We start from the raw sequence: 21640 nt of genomic DNA, 5'->3' as shown, positions 1-21640 counted from the left end.
TGCCGAGCAACAATAAATCGGCTCTGGTCTCAAAACCACTAAGAGCAACCAAACACGACCGATAAATGTGGTCCATAACAACAGAATCTCCCACAGGAGTAGAAACATAAACAGGAGAACTCAAAGAATCTTGAGGTACACCCAAATGCGGGGAAAAATAAGAAGACACATAAGAATAAGTGGAGCCTGGATTGAATAGAACCGATGCATCTTTGTGACAAACCAGTACAATACTTGTAACGACTAAATCAGAGGCAACATCCTCGGTACGGGCAGGAAGGGCATAGTATCGGGCCTGGCCTACCCCTCTAGGGTGACCTCTACCACCCCGATCTCCGCCTCTAGCTAGCTGAGTAGGTGGGATAGGAATTGGAGCTGTAACCATAGCCTAAGAACTCTGCGGGGTACGATGTGGCTGAGAAGTCTGTGGAGGTGCACTCATCCCAAATCTAGGGCAATATCTCACCACATGTTATTTGTCACCACACTCAAAATAATCTCTGGGAGGATGTGGTAGCTGTGACTGGCTCGGGCCAGGTTTGCTAGACTGACCTCTGAATCCTCCTAGCAGTGCTCTTGGCCTCCCTCTCCACTCTCTCCCTAGCATGCATACCCTTAATCCTTCTAGAAATGCTCACCACCTATTGATAAGAAATATATATCTCCAACTCACGAGCCATGCTAGACTTGATGCTGGGAATAAGCCCCTCAATAAACTGGTGAACCCTCCCGCGAACAGTAGAAACCAAGGCTGGTGCATGTCTAGCCAAACTAGTGTAGCAGACAACATACTCCGAGAAAGTCATAGCACCCTGGTGCAAATGCTCAACCTCTGTGCGCCATACATCCCTGAGGTTTTGAGGAACAAACTCCCCCAAGAACATATCTGAAAACCGAGTCCAAGTTAGAGAAGCTGCCTCATCGGGACTGTCTAACTCATAGGTGCACCACCACTCATAGGCGACTCCTCGAAGTTGGAAGGTAGTGAAAGAAACCCTACTCGATCCTGATATACCCATAGTGTGGAGGATATGGTAACACTCATCCATAAATCCCAGGGCATCATCTGAAGCTAATCCACTGAATACAGGAGGATCATACTTCTTGAACCTCTTAAGTCTCCGCTGCTCATCCTCTGAAACCGCTGCCCTATCTCGGGTTGACCTGGGGCTACAGGAGGTATATGAATAATCTCTGGAACCTGATCCACATGCACTCGCTGCTCAGGAGTGCGGGCGGCGGGAGTCTGTGCTCCTCCCCCAGCCTGGGATGTAGCAGCAGTAAGGGGAAGCAACAATGCCTGAGCCAAAGTGGTGTACATGCTCATAAACTGCGCCAGAGTCTCCTGAAGTGCTGGAGTAGTAGTAGTAGTAGGCGTATCAGGTGCCTAGACCCCGGTTGGAACTACTGGTGGTACCTCGGCAGCATCGCAGGTGCGAAAATCACTTAATGGGCTGGGTCCACATCTGCGGTCGCTTGGCCACATCTGCAGCAACGCATTTGTGAAAACCAAGCCGCACCTGCGATCCTGGAGCTTTGGCCCAAACTCGCTTCTGCGACCACCTAGCCGCTTTTGTGGCACCGCACCTGCGGTCCCACACACGCAGGTGTGGTTATGACAGGTTCAACAAATTCAAATTCTTCCTAAGTCCAATTCAATTTCCATTAAGCACCCGAAACTCATCCGAGGCCCCCGAGACCTCAACCAAACATACCAACCAATCCTAAAACATCATTCAAACTTGTTCCAACCTTCGGAACACTCAAAACAACATCAAAACACCAATTTAGCATCGAATTCAAGCCTAAGAACTTCAAAAACTCTCAAAATACGCTTTCGATCAAAAAGCCTATCAACCTCGTCCGAAGGACCTGAAATTTTGCACACACGTCACATTCAACCCTACGGAGCTACTCCAACTTCCGGAATTCCATTCCAACCCTCGGATCAAAATCTCACTATCGAACCAGAAACTTCAAAAATTCGACTTTCGGCATTTCAAGCCTAAATTAGCTACAGACCTCCAAAACACAATCTGAACATGCTCCTATACCCGAAATCACCCAATGGAGCTAACAGATCCATCAGAATTCCATTCTGAGGCCATCTTCATACTGTCTCGACTACGGTCAAATTTCTAAAACTTAAGCTCTTATTTATGGACTAAGTGTCCCAAAACTCTCCGAAACTCCAAATAATTCCTCCCGACAACTCGCAATAGTAGAAAGAAATATAGGGAAAGTAGTTAATAGGGGATCGAGGCGTTAATTCTTAAGACGACTAGTCGGGTCATCATATCCTCCTACACTTAAACATTCGATCGTCCTCAAACGAGCATAGAGACATACCTGAAGTAGTGAAAAGATGAGGGTAACGGCTACGCATATACTGCTCGGTCTCCCAGGTCACCTCTTCGACCGGCTGACCTCGCCACTGAACCTTCACTGATGCAATGTTCTTTGACCTCAGCTTTCTAACCTGCCTGTCTAATATTGCCACTGGCTCCTCAATATAAGATAGATCCTTGTCCAACTGGACCAAACTAAAATCCAACATGTGTGACAGATCACCGTGATACCTCCGGAGCATCCAAACATGAAATACCGGATGAACTCCTGCCAAGCTGGGAGGTAGGACAAGCTCATAAGCAACCTCCCCAACACGCTGCAATATCTCAAAAGGATGAATAAACCTCGGACTTAACTTTCCTTTCTTCCCAAATCTCATGACGCCTTTCATAGGAGAAATCCAAAGCAGAACCCGCTCTCCAACCATATAGAAAACAACACGAACCTTCCGGTTCGCGTAACTCTTCTGTCTGGACTGGGCTGTACGGAGTCTATCATGAATCACCTTAACCTTCTCCAAAGTATCCTGATCCAAGTCTGTGACCAATAATCGGGCCTCATCTGGCTCAAACCAACCCACCGGGGATCTATATTGCCTTCCATATAAAGCCTCATACGGTGCCATCTGAATGCTGGTCTGATAGCTGTTGCTGTAAGCAAACTCCACCAGTGGCAAGAACTGATCCCAAGACCCTCAAAACTGAATCACACATGCACAGAGCATATCCTCAAGAATCTAAATAGTGCACTCAGACTGTCCATCCGTTTGAGGGTGAAATGCTGTACTCAACTCCACCCGAGTACCCAACTCATGCTGAACGGCCCACAAGAACCGTAATGTGACCTGAGTACCTCTATCTGAAATGATGGAAACTGGAATACCATGCAGAAAAGTAATCTCTCGGATATAAATCTCTGCCAATCGCTATGAATGATATGTAGTACACACATGAATGAAGTGCGCAAACTTGGTCAGCCGATCTACAATTACCTAAATGGCATCGAACTTCCTCAAAGTTTGTGGGAGCCCAACTACAAAGTCCATGGTGATCTGCTCCCACTTCCACTCCGGAATCTCTATCTATTGAAGCAACCCACCCGGTCTCTGGTGCTCATACTTCACCTGCTGACAATTGAGGCACCGAGCTACAAACCCAACTATATCTTTCTTCATCCACCTCCACCGATAGTGCTGCCTTAAATCCTGGTACATCTTCGCGGCACCCGGATGAATGGAATACCGCAAACTATGGGCCTCCTCTAGAATCAACTCCCGAAGCCCATCAACATTGGGTACACAAATCCTACCCTGCATCTGCAATACCCCATCATCACCAATAGTCATATCTCTGGCATCACCATGCTGAACTTTGTCCTTGAGGACAAGCAAATGAGGGTCATCATACTGACGCTCCCTGATACGATCAAATAAGGAAGACAGAGAAACCACACAAGCTAGAACCCGACTGGGCTCCAAAAGATCCAATCTCACAAACTGGCTGGCTAAGGCCTGAACATCTATCGCCATGGGCCTCCCTGCTGCTCGTAAATAGGCCAAACTCCCCAAACTCTCTACGCAGCAACTCAAGGCATCGACCACCACATTGGCCTTGACCGGGTGATACAAAATAGTGATATCATAGTCCTTCAGCAACTCTAACCACCTCTTCTGGTGCAAATTTAGATCCTTGTGCTTGAACAAGTGCTGCAAGCTCCGATGATCAGTATAAATCTCACAAAGAACACCGTACAAATAATGACGCCAGATCTTCAAGGGGTGAACAATGGCAGCTAACTCAAGGTCGTGGACAAGATAATTCTTCTCGTGTACTTTCAACTATCTGGATGTGTAGGCAATCACCCTACTGTCCTGCCTCAAAACCGCTCCAAGGTCAATCCTTGAGGCATCACAATAGACAGTATAAGACCCCGAACATGTAGGCAATATCAAAATTGTGGCTGTAGTCAAAGCTGTCTTGAGCTTCTGAAAGCTCGCCTCACACTCTTCTGTCCACTAGAACGGAGCACCCTTTTGGGTCAGCCTGGTCATAGGGGTTGCAATCGATGAAAACTCCTCAACAAAACGATGGTAGTAACCCGCCAAGCCAAGGAAACTGTGGATCTCTGTAGCTGAGGATGGTCTGGGCCAACTCTGCACTACCTCTACTTTATTTGGATCCACCTGAATACCCTCACGCGATACCACGTGGCCTAAGAATGCCACGTAATCCAACCAAATCTCATATTTCGAGAACTTAGCATATAACTTCTTTTCTCTCAAGGTCTGAAGCACTATCCTCAGGTGCTGCTCAAGATCTTCCCGACTCCGGGAATAGAGTAGAATATCATCAATAAAGACAATGAACGAGTCAAGATATGGCCGGAACACACTGTGCATCAAATGCATAAAGGCTGCTGGGGCATTGGTCAACCCAAATGATATAACAAGGAACTCGTAATGACCAGACCGAGTCTTGAAAGCAGTCTTTGGGATATTTGGCTCCCGAATCTTCAACTGATGGTACCCTGAATGCAAGTCAATCTTAGAAAACACTTGTGCACCCTGTAACTGGTCAAACAGATCATCAATACGAGGCAAAAGATAATGGTTCTTCATTGTAACCTTGTTCAACAGGCGCTAATCAATACACATACGCATAGAACCATCCTTTTTCTTCACAAACAAGACAGGAGCACCCCAAGGCGATACATTGGGCTGAATAAAACCCTTATCAAGCAATTCCTGTAATTGATCCTTCAACTCCTTCAACTCAGGAGGGGCCATACAATACAGAGGAATAGAAATGGGCTGAGTGCCCAGCAACAGATCAATGCCAAAATCAATATCTCTATCAGGCGGCATGCCCGAAGGATCAGCTGGAAACACATCAGGAAAATTCCGTACTATTGGGACTGAATCAACCGTAGGGGTATCAATACTGACATCTCTCACATAAGCTAGATACGTGTCATACCCCTTCTCAACCATTCGTTGAGCTTTAAGGAAAGAAATAACTCTACTGGGAGTGTGATCTAAAGCATCCCTCCACTCAACACGCGGTACACCTAGCATAGCCAGCATCACGATTTTGGCATGACAATCCAGAATAGCATAATGGGGCGACAACCAGTCCATGCCCAAGATAATATCAAATCTACCATGCCGAGTAACAATAAATCGGCTCTGGTCTCAAAACCACTAAGAGCAACCAAACACGACCGATAAATGCGGTCTATAACAACAGAATCTCCCACAGGAGTAGAAACATAAACAAGAGAACTCAAAGAATCTTGAGGTACACCCAAATGCGGGGAAAAATAAGAAGACACATAAGAATAAGTGGAGCCTGGATTGAATAGAACCGATGCATCTTTGTGACAAACCAGTACAATACTTGTAACGACTGAATCAGAGGCAACATCCTCGGTACGGGCAGGAAGGGCATAGTATCGGGCCTGGCCTACCCTTCTAGGGCGACCTCTACCACCCCGACCTCCGCCTCTAGCTGGCTGAGTAGGTGGGATAGGAACTGGAGCTGTAACCATAGCCTAAGAACTCTGCGGGGTACGATGTCGCTGAGAAGTCTGTGGAGGTGCACTCATCCCAAATCTAGGGCAATATCTCACCACATGTTATTTGTCACCACACTCAAAATAATCTCTGGGAGGATGTGGTAGCTGTGACTGGCTCGGGCCAGGTTTGCTAGACTGACCTCTGAATCCTCCTAGCAGTGCTCTTGGCCTCCCTCTCCACTCTCTCCCTAGCATGCATACCCTTAATCCTTCTAGAAATGCTCACCACCTACTGATAAGAAATATATATCTCCAACTCACGATCCATGCTAGACTTGATGCTGGGAATAAGCCCCTCAATAAACTGGTGAACCCTCCCGCGAACAGTAGAAACCAAGGCTGGTGCATGTCTAGCCAAACTAGTGTAGCGGACAACATACTCCGAGAAAGTCATAGCACCCTGGTGCAAATGCTCAACCTCTATGCGCCATACATCCCTGAGGCTTTGAGGAACAAACTCCCCCAAGAACATATCTGAATACCGAGTCCAAGTTAGAGAAGCTGCCTCATCGGGACTGTCTAACTCATAGGTGCACCACCACTCATAGGCGACTCCTCGAAGTTGGAAGGTAGTGAAAGAAACCCTACTCGATCCTGATATACCCATAGTGTGGAGGATATGGTAACACTCATCCATAAATCCCAGGGCATCATCTGAAGCTAATCCACTGAATACAGGAGGATCATACTTCTTGAACCTCTTAAGTCTCCGCTGCTCATCCTCTGAAACCGCTGCCCTATCCTCGGGTTGACCTAGGGCTACAGGCGGTACAAGAATAATCTCTGGAACCTGATCCACATGCACTCGCTGCTCAGGAGTGCGGGCGGCGGGAATCTGTCCTCCTCCCCCAGCCTGGGATGTAGCAGCAGTAAGGGGAAGCAACAATGCCTGAGCCAAAGTGGTGTACATGCTCATAAACTGCGCCAGAGTCTCCTAAAGTGATGGAGTAGTAGTAGTAGTAGGCGTATCAGGTGCCTAGACTCCGGTTGGAACTACTGGTGGTACCTCGGCAGCATCGCAGGTGCGGAAATCACTTAACGGGCTGGGTCCGCTTCTGCGGTTGCTTGGCCACATCTGCAGCAATGCATTTGCGAAAACCCAGCCGCACCTGCGATTCTAGAGCTTTGGCCCAAACTCACTTCTACGGCCACCTAGCCGCTTCTGCAGCACCGCACCGGTGGTTTCACATACGCAGGTGCGGTTTTGACAGGTTCAGCAAATTCAAATTCTTCCTAAGTCCAATTCAATTGCCCTTAAGCACCCGAAACTCATCCGAGGCCCCCGAGACCTCAACCAAACATGCCAACAAATCCTAAAACATTATTCAAACTTGTTCCAACCTTTAGAACGCTCAAAACAACATCAAAACACCAATTTAGCATCAGATTCAAGCCTAAGAACTTCAAAAACTCTCAAAATACGCTTTCGATCAAAAGGTCTATCAACCTCGTTCGAATGACCTGAAATTTTGCACACATGTCAAATTCAACCCTACAGAGCTACTCCAACTTTCAGAATTCCATTCCGATCATCGAATTAAAATCTCACTATCGAACCGGAAACTTCAAAAATTCGACTTTTGACATTTCAAGCCTAAATTAGCTACGGACCTCCAAACACAATCCAAACATGCTCCTAAACCCGAAATCACCCAACTAAGCTAACGGAACCATCAGAATTCTATTCCGAGTTCGTCTTCACACTGTTCCGACTACGGTCAAATTTCCAAAACTTAAACTCTCATTTAGGGACTAAGTGTCCCAAAACTCTCCGAAACTCCAAATAATTCCTCTTGACAACTCTCAATAGATGAAACAAACACGGGGAAAGCAGTTAATAGGGGATCGAGACGTTAATTCTTAAGATGACCATCTGGATCGTCGCACACCCTTATTCTACTATCAGGGTAACATTTCATCTCTTCTAAATGCTACTTATGATGAGTAACTCTTTTGAGTTCATTCAAGCTATACTTAGCTTTCTATAACTTAGAGATACCATAATATCTCTTGTTTTCATGAGCTTAATCCTGAGGACTTATACATTCTCGTCACCTTCTCACTCGTCCTTTCTTATCCTTACTCCTGTCTTCCTAAAACCTTGCCGCTTTACTATACTTTAGCTGGTGACCTACACTTATCTCTTTATACTACTCGTAACCTTCCTTCAACTTGCTTGCACCATAGATTTTCTTGTGTTATTCTGGAACATCAAGCGAGATATCACATCGTCTATAACTCTTTTTTACTCTCTTGCCTAGATCTCTCGGTACCTATAACCCATAGGCTGGAAGATATGCTGCCAAAGACGCCACTATCATTCCTAGATACTAAATCCCAGCGCTTCTAGCCTTTTGTCCAAAGTATAGACAATTCACAACCTTCTGCATTTGAGTATCTCGTACATTGTTTACCTTTACCTTACTTACCTTAAAATCTTGCATCACATCTTCTATGTCTTTCATGACTTCCCTTCCACATAGATATGATTCACATCCCCAATTTGAAGCGCTATTGTAATACTTTCACCTCTGGTGCATACACAATATGGTGGAAGCTTCATACTGACTTCTTATGAGACTGGTACTTTTCTAACTAGCTTTATCGTAGAGCTGTTATAGATTATTATCTCTCTTGTACCTCCGATATTAAGAGTGATTTTGCAATGTTCTCAATCAGGATTTCTATATTTTTTTTGGTCCAATAAGCATACTCCTGATTTACTTGGTTGATGTAACTCCTTAGGTTCCTTTTCCTTCTAATCAGCCTTCATATAGGCTTAAGCTATCGTTCGATCTGCAGTTCATGGTATTAGTTATTACTTTAATCATTCATGGACACTATGGATTATCCATGATACCATCTTCTAACAATTCAATCCTTTGTTTATGACCTGGACTCAGTTCTTCCTTTAAACTTATACTAGAGTTTTTACGGCTATATGATTGTCAACATATATGCTGCATGGATAATACTCCAAACTCTTATGTGCATTCATAACTTAACTAAATCTGGATCATTGATCGAATAATTTCTTTCATTCCATCTCAACTTTCTTTAAATATAAGCTATTACTTTTTCTGGTCTTTCAATCCCTTGTTTCGTGCATACTTAGCTTATCTTAGTTTCCAAGCATTTTGGAATTTTCGTGCAACTCATATGATCTCGAATATTACTTTTGATTTTACTTCTCGTTCAATAGCCATGATAGGTGCCACTTTTTATGGAGTGCGTACAATGTTGTTGTGAGAGTGTTGTTACAAGACCATTTCCTTTTTAGGTTACTGTACTAAGATTGAAGCCTTCTTCCTTATTTCCTCAGCTAGTCTTTTATTATAGTACTTAGGAAGGACCATCTGACTCTTGTAAAGCTGTGAGCTTATTACATTGTATACTCGATGGACCTTTTGATGTCCTTCCTTGCCTATAATTATCTGTAGTTACTTACCTCAACTCCCTTGTGCTTGTAGGGTTGCTTCTGAACCAATATTTTGACTGTCTTCCCAGTGACACTCTCTTTTATTCCTGTAACATTCATACGGTACATTTAACTACCCTAACTCCTATCTGAATATTTCTCAAGTATTACAATGACATTACTGCGAGGCTGAATTCATTATATTGGGTTTTACTATGTTTATCTTGCACGATCTGATTCGTCTGTAACCTCCTGTTTAGCCATAACTAGGCTCTTCCTAAATATACTACCAACTACTCGTTGGCCCATTCTCATATCAATATTCCACATAATTTTTCTTGGGTTATTTTCTTTGTCTTAACTTACCTTTCGCACTGGCTCCTTATTTATCAATAACATCTCGGGCAGGAACCCTTACTTCCTTTCCTTGATGTCGTGCTTGTATAATGACCTGGAATCGTAGCATATCTGTATGATTTGAATAAGTGCAAGGCTATCCATTTCTCATTCTTATCTCATTCTTCCTTTATTATTCCATAGTTACTAGAACCACTTAATTCTGACTTAATGCCACATCACTCCATATTCCTCTCTTTAGGGGAGTACTAAGAGTTAGTGCTACGATGATCTTCCTATAGATGTTTTATCTTCTCATCCTTGGCATCGTTTCACATCATCGATGACCCTTATTCGCCTTGCAGTAATCCTTCTATACCAAAGATAATAAAATTCCTTACTCATGAGGGTGTCACTTAGTGTAACTAGCACGTACAATCTCTTAAACTTAACTTTGCTCATATTGCTTATTTTAGGGAAGTGTCTTCCTGAATGACCATTCTCTGAATGTCTCATGAATATTCTTCTGTTGTCCATTCTATTATTGCCGGAACGCAATCTAAAATTCTCATGATGCCGACTATTATCAAATCGCTTCGGTCCCTAATTCATGTTTAGTTTATCTTGTTCACCAGCCCATACTGATTTCTATTACTCTGGGGTCTAACTTTTCCTTCTGGTAATCGCGTTAGAGTCGCGAACTTATTTCTCGAAATGAGGATATGACTGTATGACCTATACTCTTTTGTTGTTTTAAGGCATGTCACCTCTCATCTCTTCCTTCACTTGACTATAGATTATGTAATACTCTACCGTTGTCATCCATGTATCACATCTTACTCATAATGCTTCATTATCTCTCTTCTTATTTCCCTGCTAATATTTCTATCTATCACTTTATTCTAAAAACTTTAACAAGACATTCTTTTTCTTTTAGCTCCTCTTGATCCATCTACTGGCTCTTCGGGTTGCCTAATATTCTCACTCTACTAGGGACGGGAGTCATACTAAGGTAATATTTATCCCTTCAAGGCTTCCAGTGCCTATCTTTGCAGTACTGATATCTAGCTATAGTATTTTAGAGTGCACCATCTAGGTTTCTCACAAGGAGATCTATTCTCACATTTGAAATATCATTCAGAAATGTCAACTAATACAAATAATCCACCCACAATTTTGGGTCACTCTAACCCCGGTCGGATCTTGATATTCGTCATTCTCTTATACTACTTCTATTAGCCCCTATAGGGCATAAATGAGATGGGTGTGGCCAATTGTACATTCCTCTATTATTGTTGAAGGTAACCCAAAAAACTTATATTCCTCTGCCTGAATTGTAAATACTGATAATCTTCATTAACTAGGCATTTCGTATCCTTCTTCATCTTGCTTCTTTTACTTGTTGAAACTTGTATCTATCTTCTAAATCTCTCATTGTCTTTCACCATATGGGTGGATAGATATTCTTGCCTTAAGGGTCCTTATCAATAGGCTATCTTCTGAATCTCTCATTGTCTTTCACCATATGGGTGGATAGATATTCTTTCCTTAAGGGTCATTATCAAGAGGCTTACACGTCTTAGTACACACATGATCTACTGAAGACCTTACATTTACTCATCATAAGCATCATGAAAAATTGAGTTCCTCTAACTCAATTCTTCCATAGCCACATTCAATCTCTTACCAACTATCTTTCTAGATGTAGGTATCATCGAATAAAATAGAAGTTAGGAGTTTGAATTCTTATAAGTGAACTCTACCACATGATCTAGAGTAAGAAGAAAGAGTAACAGTCCTAAATGCCATGTAGCCTCCTACTTATAAGTGTGGTGCACAACACACCCATAAACAAGACTCTACTAGACATGGCTTGTAGACTCCCTAGGATAGAACTGCTCTAATACCACTTTTTTTCACGACCCAAATCGAAGGGTCACGACGGGCACCCGGTTCCTTACTCAACCGAGTACCAATGTAACATATCTTTCTTATCATACTATCATTGGTAACTGGGACAACATGGCCACCACTCGTAATGTATAACTATAAGTGGGAAAGCACTGTATCAATGAACCATCTTTCTTAAAACATGAATACATATGGGCCGTCAAGGCCTCTGACATACTGTACAAAATGAACCTCTATCTACAAAGCCTCTAAGAGTATTTGACATCAAATGGGACAGGGTACAGGCCTACCCATAAGTCTGTAGCAAAACTGACACGATGACTCATAGACTCAGCTGCACTCCGAGTGAGGTAGAGTCTTACCGATCCTTCGCTAAATGCTAACCTCGTCTACTATAAGGGCTCTTCAACTGGCTGTCTATACCTGTAGACATGAATGCATTATCCCCAACAAAATGACGTCAGTACGAATAATGTACCGAGTATATAAGGCACATAAATAAGTATGTAAAAGATATGGATGAAACATGGAGTAAATGACTCAACCTGTAAGTCTAGATAACTCTGTAAATTATGAAATACTTATAGTGTCATGCATATACGTATAAATGTCATGTCTTGCATAGGTACATGTGTTCATAATATCATCAAGCCTCTGAGGGCATCCCATCATATCATCTTAGCCACTGTGGGCAAAATCATCAATGTATACCAGCTGATCAAGTGGTGGTGCGTATATAATGTCGTAACCTTTTTCCCATATCCCATATACATATATACGCATATATAACGCCATCTGATCATGGGTCAATGTACATGTATAATGAATGCTATGCATAAAAAGTACGTCAATAAAATCTCTCGGAATGTCATAAGACCATTATGCATTTGAATAATATCATGAAGTAAACCTTTTCAACTTATGTATTTTCTGAGACCCATGATAGAAGATGTAATAATAAGACACATGGGAATGCAAGAACATAGGCACCTTTAATACTTCTATGAATAGAGCCATTTATGAAAGTTGTGCATTTGCTTATTTCATTTGTGTCGTATAGATCATGCCAAAAAGAAAGAAGGAATAACCTTAACATACCTGAACCAATTCTCTTGACAATCCCTCTTACCCATGACAATCGCGACAAAACACGTGACGACAAGGCCGGAGTGGGGAAAAATCCGTATGATATTCTTGAGAAAGATTATACCAGGCTTCCTCAGAATTGCAAAAATATCATGTTACTAAGATGATATGGAAATTTGTGTTTGAATTCTTGTTGAAGACCATAGCTAACCATTTTTTTATATAAGCACCTCTCTTGAATTTAGAGGGGGTCTTATGCAGTAATGGGTGTGTGCCTCACATTTCAAGCTTGGTGTCACATAACCCCTTAAATGTGCCACCTTTCACTCTCTTGTAAGAGTCATCAATTAGTTCTTTATCCAATCTCATGGGCTTCCACATTGGAGCCCTTACTTTTATCCAAATTTTCACCCTTTTTTCCCTAATCAACTATGTTAATCCCCCACTAATCCAATAATTAGCCAATTACTCACATAATTAAGAATTATCTAAAATTACTTAATATACTACTTACTTTTAACACACTTTATACACCTTACTATTATGGTCATATGGTACCTTGTATGACATTAGTTTATAAATATCGGGTATTATAGCTCGGACCGTATTTTATCTCACAATGACAACCTTCAACGAAACTCATTTTCTTCGATTGTTTACCCTCTCACCTTCATGAATTTACTCTTCACTTGTTTGAAATAGCATATTTATTTGTAACCTCAAAATAATCTCATTCCCGAGATTGCGTCGACTAACTTACGACAAAACTTTAACATTCGAAAATGCGGGATGTTACATCTCATTTCCGATCTTTTATCAATTCACTTATGGCATACTTTCCCGTACAAAAACACGTGGTGTAACATGTTTAGCAAATTTTTTACTTAACTTATTAGTAGTTGCTCCAAAGATTATATCATCAACATATATCTGAACAACCAAGAGATCTTTACCTTTTTCTTTCAAAAATAAAGTATTGTAAGCAGTTCTTCCTTTAGATAGCCATTGAGGAAGACACTCTCGATATCCATCTGATGGAGAGTGAATTCCATGTAAGCAGCAAAGGCTATAAGGAGTATAATTCCTTCCAATCTTGCAACTAGAGCAAAAGTCTCACTATAGTCTATGCCCTCCTCTTGACTATATCCTTGAACTACCAATCTTTCCTTGTTACTTGTAACTGCCCATCTTCATCAAGTTTGTTTTTGAAGACCCATTTTGTGCCAATTACTGATCTATCCTATGTCTTGGTACTAGATGCCAAACTTTACTTCTCTCAAATTGCTTGAGTTCATCTAGCATTCATTCACCTAGTTTGTATCCTACAAAGCCTCAACAATATTTTTAGGTTACATAAGAGATTAAAAAGCATCAAAAGCACAAAGATTCTTCAAAAAAAATTTGATTTTGATTCCAGGTTGGATCAGTGATCATGTTATCATTGGGATGAGAACTTTGATACTTTTAAGGTTTCACAACCAGATGGTATCCCCTAGATGTTCCTTCAATTTTTTGTTGCTGAGGAATAGGTTCATGGACAGGTTGCCTCGAGGTTTGAGGACTAGTTCCTCTTAGTTTAGTTCCCCCTGTCAGGTTACTCTAGGTGGAAGGACCTATTCCATCACTTGTTCTTTCTTCTGGTGCATCTTCAATCTGGGTTGTGGTTTTATTTGAGTTTCTTACCAGCCCAATTGCTTCATCATCTTGTTCCTACCTCTCAGAAAGAATGTTAGTTTCATCAAAAACCAAATGTACACTTTCTTCTACACATTTACTATGTGAAGAATATCCCAAGAATACTCCATCATCACTTCTGGAATCAAACTTACCTAGAGAGTCCTTACCATTATTGGCTTCCTCCCATTAAGTAACTTATAGGGAGTGTTCTCTACATGAGGTCTAGTCATGCACCTATTTATTAAGTAGCAAGCAGTTTCACAGCTTCTGCCCAGAAGCTATGGAGCAGTTTAATAGAAAGAAGCATAGCCCTAGCCATTTCTTCCACTGTTTTATTCTTTCCTTCAACTATTCCATTTTGTTGTGGAGTCCTAGGAGAAGAAAAGTTATGATATATGCCATGCTCATCACAAAATTCAGCAAATTTAGCATTCTCAAATTCAGTACCATGATCAAACCTAATTGATGCAAGTTGAATACCTAGTTATTTTTGAGTTTTTCTAAAAAAAGAAGTGAACATGTCATATGCTTCATATTTAGATGTTAAGAACAATGTCCAAGTAAACCTAGAGTAATTATCAACAAGCACCATAACATATCTCATACCACATCTGCTCAATGTTATCATTGATCCACAAAGATCCATATGGACCAGTTCTATCATCCTGGTAGTGCTTACCATTTTCTTTCTTTTGAAAGAGGATCTTACCTGCTTTCTCGTTGCACAAGCCTCACAAACTTTATCTTCCTTGAACTTAATGTTGGACAGTCCTATCACCAAGTCCTTGGAGACTAGTTTGTTGAGTTGGCTTAGACTGGCATGTCCAAGTCTCTTGTGCCAAATGAGGGGATCATTATCTAACATAATTAAGCAAGTGAGTTCATTATCTGAAAGTGTAGACAGATCCATCACATGTATGTTGTTCACTCTTTTTCCCTGTAAAACTATCTTTTTAGTGGTAAGGTTAATTACAAAGCATTTGTAGAAGTAAAGGCTACCATGTTACCTCTATCAAACAATTGTGATACGCTTATTAGACTGTAATTCAGTCCATGTATCAAGTGGACATTCTCAATGGAGTGAGAATCAGTCTTACCTACCTATTCAATCCCAATGATCTCATCTTTCTTTCCATTTTCAAAGGACACATTACCTCCTTTAAGATCCTCAAGTGGAAGGAACATGTTCTTGCTTCCTGTTATATGCTTAGAACAACCACTATCCATGTACCATATTTGACTGCTTCCCTTCACTTGAACATGCAAAAGGAAATTAAGGGTTAGTCTTAAGAACCCAAACTAGTTTGGGTCCTTTTCTATAGGCAAAAGGATAAATCAAATTCTTTTTAGCCCAACTTGACTGTCTATTTTTCCCTAGAATAAAGTTCTTGTTCTTTGGACTTGCCTTCTCTTTTGCAGTGCATTCACTCTTATAGTGAACAGTGTTACCACGATGTGTGCAAATCTTGTTCTTAGAGAGTGTGAGGTATTTTCTTTTGGGATCCTACTTAGATGTAGAGTTCCTAAAGCCAAGACCTCTTCTGTAACTACTATGATGTTCTTGTAGCCATGAAAGTACATCACATGACCTGTTCTATTTACAAGTTCTGTCTAGCTCATGCTTGACCTTGTTCAGATCCTCATTTAGGACTCTTACATGTTTATCCCTCTTATACAACTCATTTTTCTTTGTTCCCATATTTTCTTCTAAAGTGAGTTGTGTGCGATCAACTGTCTTTTTGCCTATTCCTAGTTTCAGTTCTAGATTTTCAGATCTAAGTTCTAGGATAGTTGTGTCAAGCACGTGAACCTAGTTCTTCAACATAGTATTTTCACTTTCAGTTTCACAAGCCCTAAGTTCCAAATTGTTGCACTTAGCTTTTTAAAATCACACATTCTTTTGACAGTTGTTCCTTTTCATTATTCACATCCTCAGATTCATCAATTATCTCTAGTAGTAACTCAGATAACCTTTCTTTAGACAAAAATATAATTTGTCCCTGAGATGAAAAACGCTTACCTAAGTTTCTTCATCAGATTCTCCAATGGTCATAAGTGCTCGTTCATCATCATCATCATTATCATCTAAGCTTTCTCCCCAAACAGCTACTACAACCTTGGTTGATCCTTTGTTGTTGCTTTTTTTGGGTTGAACCTGTTCCTTCATTTAGCTCTTTCCTTTTTCCATTCAATTTCCCACAAAGGACAGTTTTTGATCATGTGATCAGTCTTTCCACACATGTAGGAGCCATTATTGGTTTGCTTCTCAAGAGATTTTGCCTTGCTGTAGCTTCCACTTCTTAAAGAACCCTTTCCTCTTCTTAGGTACTTCTTGAATTCTTTGGTAATCATAGCCATTTCATCATCTTCTAGATCAAAACCTTCAGTAATTCTGAGTGCCAAGCTCCTTTCCTTCTCAGGTACATCTATTTTCATGGTTTGTCTCTTAAGTTCATAGACAGTGAAATTCCCAATCAATTTATCTAGTGGGAGATTGGAATATTCTTTGATTCCTGGATCACAGTGATCTTGCTTTTCCAAGTGATTCGCAAGACCCTAGTAAGTATTTTCTCAACTCTTTCTTCTTCAGGAATAATCCTTCCAAGAGACTTTAGTTCATTTGTGAGATTGTGAACCTTGTGTACATCTCCTGAATGGTTTCTCCATCCTTCATAACAAAGTTCTCATACTGAGAGTACAGTAGAGTTCCTCGTGATATCTTCACCTGAGTTGTTCCTTCATGGGCCACTTATAGTGTGTCCCAAATTTGTTTAGCAGTGGAACAACCTTAGATTCTGGTGTACTCATCTCGACCAAGTCCACAAACAAGCCATTTCTTGTCTTAGGCATTCTTTTCCCATTTCTTCAGATCCTCAACATTGTAATCAGCTCTTGTCTTTGGCACATCTAGTCCTTCAATATTTTTCTTCAAAGTACCAAGTGGACCATCAATGAAAATAACCCATAGCTCGTAGTCTTCTCCCTGTATGTGATCTCTCATATTGTTCTTCCACCAGGAGCACTACTGGCCATTAAAGAGTGATGGCTAGCAGCGAATTGTCCTTTCCAATTTTCAGGTGGTGCACTCATCTTGATCTTCTCTTAAGGTGTTATCTTCTTCAAGGATAACCTTCTCTCATACCAATTGATGTTTTATACTTCAGTACCACATAAGAGGGGGGTAATTTGTATGGTGTTAAATTTTTCGCGTGCACAAATTAAAGAAAGACTTGGTTCTTCTTTATGTTCCTTATACTACTGTTGCGGAATAATAAGGGCAGAAAGTAAAGAACACAAGTATTTTTAAGTGAAAAACACCTGGCTCAAAAGGTGAAAAAACCACGACACTACTAGTAGGATTTTTTCCATCACTTTACTAAATCGCTGAGCCAAAAATAACATTTACAAAATTCTTGTAAACCTAAGGATTACCTTAAACCTTTTGTGGCAACCACCTCAGACTGTTGCGACAATTTCAAGTTAAATCTAACTTGTTTGGATGGATTGTGTCATTTTTGCATCGTTTTATGGTATTACGCACCAGTACTATGCTAAATAAACTTAAAATATTATAAAGAAAAATTATGATACGGCATATGAAAAGGTAGAGTAAATGATAAAATAAAATTATTTAATAATAATGAAGAGTGATATTGAGATAAAAATACAAGGAAACGACGCGACCACACCAAATCGGTCGTAAGTGACACATTTCATTGTTATGTAACGACGGATTTAACGATACGATACAATAAAATTTAAGCAACAATCAAAACAATATTATATTTAAAGTAACAATACGATACGATACAATAGGTAACAACCATCCAAACAAGTAGGGGAAGCCGATCGACGATGGGGAGGGTTTTTTTGGTTTATTTGCAGAGTTTCAAGTTTGCCCGACAAGTTTTTAAAATTTCAAACAGCCACCAACCAAACTTAGACCTTTCCTTAGCATATTTTTAGGCAAAAAATAAAAATAAAATAAATAGGATCGAGTCCAAGAAAAAAGTTTGTGGGGTTGGACCAACTAATTCTTCCATACAGAGGCGGATCTAGGATTTAGATGTTGCGGGTGCCATATTACTTTGTGAGATTTTGAGAAGAGTTAGCTTTTTGAGAAGAGAACTTTATGAGTGCATTTTCCGATCAAAGAAGTCCTTGAATCACCTCCATTCAACAAAGAAATTTCACACATAATTCTCCTCAGGATTTGACTCTTTCTAATAGCCCTTTTGCCAACATAGCTGAATCTTCTATCCAGATCTGATTCCAAATCCTGGCGGGCCATTTCAAATTCGTCTATACATTTAGAGAAACCAAGTAAGTGGCAGACTCTTTAGTAAACTTCAGCTGCGATTCTCAGTTTGACTGTAGGTTTTCCTCTAAGGTGATCTTCCTCAAGAAATTCTTTTGACTTGGCACTGAGTTTAAAAAAATGGAGACTTTTGAAATTTGTGGTCTAAAAATAAGTCTTGTACATTTGTGTGCCTTGAAACCATTGCATTAAATGTAAAACGTAGGTTTTGTAGTTAAATTATTTTTAAATGTATAAATATAAGTATCACAACCCAATTCCGACCATAGGCTGTGATGGAGCCCAACATCACCGTTAAGCAATCCAATGGTGAACCATCAACTCCATTTTTATACTCTTAAAATCATGTCTTTCATTAAATAAATGAATCTAAGCGAAGGAACCATGGAGACATACTTACATTCTTACTAAGCCATAAAGTATAAATGAAACATAAAACGAAATAATGATAATGTTAGGCAAAACCGTAATCATCTACTAGAAACTCCCAAAACCCGATGTCACAAGTGAACGAACAATCCAGTAGAATATACAAACCCCTATAGCTACTGTCTGAAACAAATAGACAAAAATGACAAATATAACAAGGAGGGGACTCCGGGTGCTGCAGTTCGGAAAATGGAGAGCAACTCGCCTTTAGGTCTCTGGATAGTGTATATGCGTGCCTGTATGGCCACCTGAAGTACTTACCTCTATACCTGTACAATTTGTGCAACAGCATAATATGCGTACGTAAATTAATATATACCCAGTAAGTATCTAGTCTAACCTTGAAAAAGTAATGACGAGAGGTCGACATCGACACTTATTAGTGGTCTAATAAATAAAGTGCATGAAACATATGCATGCATGGAACACAATAAGTAGCGATGAAGTAAGTAACTGTAACTAACATGATCCTTTAACATAATAATAACATGAAATCCTCAAATACTAGGTGCTATTTCAAATAGATAAGGAACATCAAGTAAATGTCAAGTCTCAAGTCAAGAAGAAAATCTCATGTATATTCTGTCTTCTAGCAATATTACGCACGAATTTATGCCGAAGTCGTACGGCTCGATACCTAATAATAGTGTACGCTGCTGAGGTCGTATGGCCTGATCCATAGATGTATCATAAATATACTGCCGAGGTTGTACAATCCAATCCATAATGCTATTTCATAGCATTGCCGAGGCGTACGGCCCGATCCACAAGAATAGAGGAACTTTCCGAACTACGGCTCACATAAATACAACACAAGGATAAGAACATAAAGAAAGCATGATTTTTAGTGACAATCAAGCATCTCGCAAAAAACTCAAGGTAAAGAGGCTTGGCCTAACATAAATTCTAATCCAATCTCAATTATAAATTTAAGTAATTAAACTAACAAGTTTAATTCAAGTAATACAAATATTCCATGATAAAATTCTAAGTCTAGCCCAACATGAACATGGTTTTAGTTATGCATAGACTCAGGTCACCTCGTATGTACATAACACTCATAAAAAATAGCACACAATAATTGCAATATCTACGGGGGTGATTTCCATCTTACAAGATTAATCAAGAGACTTACCTTGTTTCCAAGCCCTCTATTCGGTTCTCAAACCTCATGACTCGCCTCAAAATAATGTCGAGTAACCTAAAACTTATAGTGCTTGATGAAAATCCCCCTCCAAGGAGAACCAAAATATCCAAAGCCAAAGAGAAATGTGGAAAATATGCCTAAGTCCCATTATTAAAAATGTATTCTGCCCAGGCATTCTTCTTCGCGATCACAGAAGTCTCCTTGCGATCGTGAAGGCTAAACTATCATCACTCCATAATTCCTTATCGTGAATGCGACTAGGGTTCTTCGATCGTTATGCCTAACCTAGACTATCCTTCATGAATGCGGTCTTCCCTTCATGAACATGAAGGGCAAAGGCCTGCCATGCTTCCCAGCCGGCCTTTCTCTACGCGAACTCGACTCTAGGATTTCGGACACATAGGCTACTGACCCCAACGCTCCGCGACCGTAATGCCCAGACCACGAATGTGAAACACAAAATGGCCCAGCCCATAAATCCTTCATCGTGAATGCGTGACTCCCACGGTGTTCGCGAAGAACAAAACTAGAACCAAAAAAATCTACCAACTTGAACCTTGCTACGGGTGGTTCAAAACTCACCCGGGACACTGTTCAATTGTACCAAAAAGTCCATAAATATACTATGGACCTACTCGAGGTATCGAATACATAAAATAATATTGAAACCAAGAATCGCACTTCAAAACCAAATTAATCAACCTTTGAATTTCAAACCTCTTCCAACTAACTCCGAACGCGACGAATCATATTTAGACAACTCGGAATGATACCAAATTTTATGCACAAATCATAAATCACTACAGAAACATATTCCAAGGCTTGGAATCCCAAACGGATATCGATAACACCATAGTCTACTTCAAATAACACTTAGAAAATTCTAAAACCTTCAATACGCCAACTTTCAATAATAAGCGTCGAAATGCTACCGGTCCACCTGAAACTCGATCCGAATATACTCCCTAGTCAGAATTCATCATATGAATCTACTGAAACCTTCAAATTCTGATTCTAAGGTCGTTTACTTAAAGTGTTGAGTCTACTCAAATTTGGTCACCTTATGCCACTATTATCCAATTAAGTGTTCAGAATTCAACCCAAACCCTTCAAAGTCAAACTAACCGACCCGCCAAGTCATACAACAGGAAAATCACATCTGAAAAGTCTTAAATAGGGGAACGAGGATCTAGAAAGCAAAATGACCAGTTGGGTTGTTACATTCTCTACTTGTTAAACAAACATTCATACTCGAATGGGTTTAGAATCATACCTGAAGTGCCGAATAAATATGTATATCTGCTCTTCATGTCCTCCTCGATCTCCCAAGTCGCCTCTTTGAGTGGTTGACCCCTCCACTGGACCTTCACAACTGAAATCTTCTTATACCTCAACT

This window comes from Nicotiana sylvestris, chromosome 7 (genome assembly GCF_000393655.2).
Source record: "Nicotiana sylvestris chromosome 7, ASM39365v2, whole genome shotgun sequence".
In the NCBI taxonomy this organism is placed as follows: Eukaryota; Viridiplantae; Streptophyta; class Magnoliopsida; order Solanales; family Solanaceae; genus Nicotiana; species Nicotiana sylvestris.
Note: the sequence above shows the minus strand (reverse complement) of the source record.